This window comes from Neoarius graeffei, chromosome 4 (genome assembly GCF_027579695.1).
Source record: "Neoarius graeffei isolate fNeoGra1 chromosome 4, fNeoGra1.pri, whole genome shotgun sequence".
In the NCBI taxonomy this organism is placed as follows: Eukaryota; Metazoa; Chordata; class Actinopteri; order Siluriformes; family Ariidae; genus Neoarius; species Neoarius graeffei.
In genome coordinates, this window is record NC_083572.1 from 85543088 (window position 1) to 85549087 (window position 6000).

Consider the following 6000-nt stretch of genomic DNA (forward strand, 5'->3'; position numbering starts at 1 on the left):
TCCCTCTTTCACATGCTCCTCTGATTTACACCTCCTTCTCCTCCTCTCAGTGTTATTGCTTCCGCTTTACAAACCACCTCATTTGAAAACGCCTAACAGTCTCCGTTACTATACAACATCCAGCAATATCAACTAACAAGAGGGCGGGGCATACCATATCTCATCTCATCTCATTATCTCTAGCCGCTTTATCCTTCTACAGGGTCGCAGGCGAGCTGGAGCCTATCCCAGCTGACTACGGGTGAGAGCCGGGGTACACCCTGGACAAGTCGCCAGGTCATCACAGGGCTGACACATAGACACAGACAACCATTCACACTCACATTCACACCTACGGTCAATTTAGAGTCACCAGTTAACCTAACCTGCATGTCTTTGGACTGTGGGGGAAACCGGAGCACCCGGAGGAAACCCACGCGGACACGGGGAGAACATGCAAACTCCACACAGAAAGGCCCTCGCCGGCCCCGGGGCTCGAACCCGGACCTTCTTGCTGTGAGGCGACAGCGCTAACCACTACACCACCGTGCCGCCCGCGGGGCATACCTGCATATGCAAATCAAGAAGAAGAAATATGTGTTATTTACCAGCTGGGAGGTCTGTATCGGGGGCGGGACAGTGGTGTAGTGGTTAGCGCTGTCGCCTCACAGCAAGAAGGTCCTGGGTTCGAGCCCCGGGGCCGGCGAGGGCCTTTCTGTGTGGAGTTTGCATGTTCTCCCCGTGTCCGCGTGGGTTTCCTCCGGGTGCTCCGGTTTCCCCCACAGTCCAAAGACATGCAGGTTAGGTTAACTGGTGACTCTAAATTGACCGTAGGTGTGAATGTGAGTGTGAATGGTTGTCTGTGTCTATGTGTCAGCCCTGTGATGACCTGGCGACTTGTCCAGGGTGTACCCCACCTTTCGCCCGTAGTCAGCTGGGATAGGCTCCAGCTTGCCTGCGACCCTGTAGAACAGGATAAAGCGGCTAGAGATGATGAGATGAGATGAGGTCTGTATCGTGAAATACCGTGACCGTCCGAGGTCTTGAAAGTACTGGGTCACTATTCAAGGCCGAGGTCACGGTATTTCACCATACGGACCGACCTTAAAGTGCCATTCCACCATTGGATGTATTCTTTGGCATAAAATACAATATATTTTATGACAACATGACTAGACAGCAGGCCCGGCGCCAGGAACAGTTTACTAAGGGGGCAATTAGAAATCGCAAGGGGGCAAATATTTTTCATATAGTGTGTAGTAGTGATGGCGGTCTGACAACGTGTTTCAAACAATTAACTGCGCCAACCACAAAACCACGGCCCCGAAGGTTGCTTTAGTCCGGGAAAATCATGTGACATATTACCAGGGCAGTTGCGCTTTATCAACCCCCGTGCCCACCTGTTAACCCTCCCCTCCGATTTTCTCACAGACACGCGTTACAACCGGAAAGATGCCAAACATTAAACAACACACACAAACCTACAGGCAAGTCCTTTAAATTTAAAATACATACAAATAGCTCCGCGGCATGAAAACAAAACGTCAATGCAAGTCTAAGGTACTTGGCTCGGCGGCCAAAATCATAATTTAAAAAAATCAACAGACCCCGCGGCTGCACCAGTAATAGCCTTCCTGACTCGCACCGAGTCAACGCTAACCACTTAATCCGCGATCCCGGTTTAGGCGTGTACGGGACTAAACACTCTGAAGTGATGAATTTTCACCCCCGCTGCATGGGGGGTGACGTCAACGACACATATTCTTACGCTATTTGCGCACAAAGCGGACCATATATGAACACATACACCGACATAAACGGAGATAAACTTAGCCTACAAAGAAAGAAAATGGATTCACAATATTGTGATTTAATTCGGTGGGGGAAAGACTACTCCCGTAAACTGACTGCATATTGCAGAGACAGTGCACTTGTAAGTGTAGACTACATGTAAACCCCCCGCCCCGCCCGCACGACCCCTCCCCCTGTCCTTATCACAGGTCTGTGTGTGCACGGCTGTGTCAGCATTTCACACATACACCCACAATAACAATTAAGTGATCTGAGTCTCCGTTGAGTGGGCGGGGCTGTAGCCACGAGGGGGCGACGCCCCCTTTCGCCCCTCCACGGCGCCGGGCCTGCTAGACAGAGAAATCTTTTAGCTTCAAAATGATATATCAAACATAATTTTTTGACAACGACAAGTATATTAATTTTGCGACCAAAGTCACCTACACTTTTAATTTCCGCGCGGTAGTGAAATGTGATGTCATCGGCAGGTTCCCCTTCTTGTGTACCACGTCACATGTGACGTGGCACAGATTATCAGCAATGGCGGATAGAATGCGATTTCCACTTGTCAATTGCTGTGCCGATATTCACCATCGACCGTCTCCTTTGGGCATCACTTGCTATTTTCCTTCGCTTCTTTTCCGAAGCTGACAATCGCATTCTATCCGCCATTGCTGATAATCTGTGCCACGTCACACGTGACGTGGTACACAAGAAGGGGAACCTGCCGATGACATCACGTTTCACTACCGCGCGGAAATTAAAAGGGTAGGTGACTTTGGTCGCAAAATTAATATACTTGTCGTTGTCAAAAAATTATGTTTGATATATCATTTTGAAGCTAAAAGATTTCTCTGTCTAGTCATGTTGTCATAAAATATATTGTATTTTATGCCCAAAAAATACATCCAATGGTGGAATGGCACTTTAAGCTGGTAAATGATATATTTATTTTTTTCTTTACCAAATTCTAACAGAAAACGAGAGCGCCCGAAAGGGGAAACCGACCCGAGCCGCAATTTTGAATCCTCATTCATGGCTGTAATGCAAATGGCTTCCTCCTCGGTATACGAGTGCACTTCCATGGCAGGAAAAAAACTACATTTTGCCGCCTATGTAGTCCCCTATTTATACAAAATTGAGTCATTCAGGATTCAGCCATGTTTTTGCTCGGCGTTAGCAACAGTTACAGGTTTTTAGCTTTCTCCTGAAATGTTTTCTTTTATTTCTTCTTCCTCAGGGTAGTAAAACTCGCTTTCACTGTGAACACTGTTGTTATCACTATCCATGCTGTAAAATTAATGCTATTTTGAATCCTCATTCATGGCTGTAATGCAAATGGCTTCCTCCTCGGTATACAAGTGCACTTCCATGGCAGGACAAAAACTACATTTTGCCGCCTATGTAGTCCCCTATTTATACAAAATTGAGTCATTCAGGATTCAGCCATGTTTTTGCTCGGCGTTAGCAACAGTTACAGGTTTTTAGCTTTCTCCTGAAATGTTTTCTTTAATTTCTTCTTCCTCAGGGTAGTAAAACTCGCTTTCGCTGTGAACACTGTCGTTATCGCTATCCATGCTGTAAAATTAATGCTATTTTGAATCCTCATTCACGGCTGTAATGCAAATTGCTTCCTCCTCGGTATACAAGTGCACTTCCATGGCAGGAAAAAAACTACATTTTGCCGCCTATGTAGTCCCCTATTTATACAAAATTGAGTCATTCAGGATTCAGCCATGTTTTTGCTTGTTGTTAGCAAGTTACAGGTTTTTAGCTTTCTCCTGAAATGTTTTCTTTTATTTTGTCTTCCTCAGGGTAGTAAAACTCGCTTTCGCTGTGAACACTGTCATTATCGTGATCCATGATGTAAAATTAATGCTATTCTCCTGAGAAATGCTGGCAAAAAATGTACAAGATTTTTGATAATCTTATAAATAAATCTTATTAAAAAAAGATAAATGTTGACAAAAAATGCTACTTTGTTTGTTGTTGTTGTGAACGAGTGAGTCGCCAGAGGTCCGTAACTGGGGTCCGTACTGTAGGATACAGACCCGCTCGCCAGCCAATCAGAGTGCAGGATTTGGACCACGAAAAAAATAAGAAACCTTTATTTGTCACATGCACACTTCAAGCACAGTGAAATTCATCCTCTGCATTTAACCCATCTGAAGCAGTGAACACACACACACAGAGCAGTGGGCAGCCATACTACAGCGCCCGGGGAGCAGTCAGGGGTTAGGTACTGTACCTTGCTCAAGGGCGCTCCAGCCCAAGGCCACCCCATGTTAACCTAACTGCATGTCTTTGAACTCTGGGGGAAACCAGAGCACCCGGAGGAAACCCACGCAGACAACATGCAAACTCCGCACAGAAAGGCCCCTGCCGGCTGCTGGGCTCGAGCCCAGAACCTTCTTGCTGTGAGGCAACCGTGCTAACCACTTACACCACCGTGCCGCCCAGCGTGGAAAGCCACGCCCCGTGTTTGTGTACAGCTGATTTTCTTTTCTGATTTTCCTATAATACTCAGGGGCGGCATGGTGGTGTAGTGGTTAGCACTGTCGCCTCATAGCAAGAAGGTTCTGGGTTCGAGCCCAGCAACCGACGAGGGCCTTTCTGTGTGGAGTTTGCATGTGTCTGCGTGGGTTTCCTCCACAGTCCAAAGACATGCAGGTTAGGTTAATTGGTGGCTTGAAATTGACCGTAAGTGTGAATGGTTGTTTGTCTCTATGTGTCAGCCCTGAGATGATCTGGCGACTTGTCCAGGATGTACCCCACTTCTTGCCCATAGTCAGCTGTGATAGGCTGAGACCCTGCACAGGATCTCAGGATAGTGGATGGATGGAAATAATACTCAAGCTAGAATACTGATACCGATGCTTTAAAAAATCATCTTGTGTACACAAAAACTCAATCTTTGTGATTTCCATCCATCCATTATCTGTAGCCACTTATCCTGTGCAGGGTCGCTGGGAAGCTGGAGCCTATCCCAGCTGACTATGGGCGAGAGGCAGGGTACACCCTGGACAAGTCACCAGATCATCTCAGGGCTGACACATAGAGACAAACAACCATTCATTGTAAAAAATGATTTGTTGTTTTAACTTAAAGTTAGTGCAAGGGCTGTCTTAAAATTTTGAGTTCACTGAAATTAATATAGTAAGTTCACAACAGTTTAACTTACTATGTGAATTTCAATGAACTTAAAATTTTAAGGCAGCCTGGGCACTAACTTTTTTAAGTTAAAACAACGAATAATTTTTTACAGTCACACTCACATTCACACCTATGGTGAGACCTTCAGGAGTTGTTTTTTTTTTTTTTTTTTTCCAAGCAATACTAAATATAATTAAACATTAGTCACCAAATACTGTTATAGTAGTTCAAAACTACAAGTAAATTAATCTTAATACATTAATTAAGTAGAAGGGTACTCGGTAGAGATCATACCTCCAGCAAGCCACATAGTATCAACATCAAAATCAAATCACTTGAATCTAGGATAATACTAAAGCTGTACACCAGATTTCATCAAAATCCATTCACTACTTTTTGAGTTACGTTGGGAACAGACAAAAAAATCCTGTATCCACATGCATATCTGGATTTGCATCAAAATGTAATCAAATGTTCCTTGGCCCAAGGCTCACCTTTCCTCAAAATTTCATCAAAATCTGTTCACTACTTTTTGAGTGACATGGAAACAGACAAACAAATAAATTAAAAGTCGTGCAGAGCACGATACTTGCAAAAATCACAAAGAAACGGAAGTTATGGCCAATTAGGTGTTTTTACAAAATTTGACCTTGACCTTTGAACTTGACCCACCAAAAACTAATGACATCTTTGCGTGACCCGAATGAGTTGTCCTGTGCATTTTGGTGAAGATTGGTCAAGAAATGACGACACTAGAGCACTAACAAACAAACGGACAGATCAACATGCTTGCAAAAATCTCAGATTTTCGCAAGTAACAAACGGAGGCAAAAACATAACCTCTTCCAATAAAGTTGGTGGAGGTAATAATACACATTACTCTATCCACATTTACTGGATATGAGCAATTGTGCGTTCTGATTGGCTACTCTACTACTAGGCTATCAGCTCATATACTGTGAGTAGAGAAAACAAAATGGCAGTGTGTGTTGCTGAACCAACCAAGGACAAAATAAAAACTCTATTGGAAAACAAAGCCCCCCCCCCCCAAAAAAAGCAGCAAAATATGGAATAAAA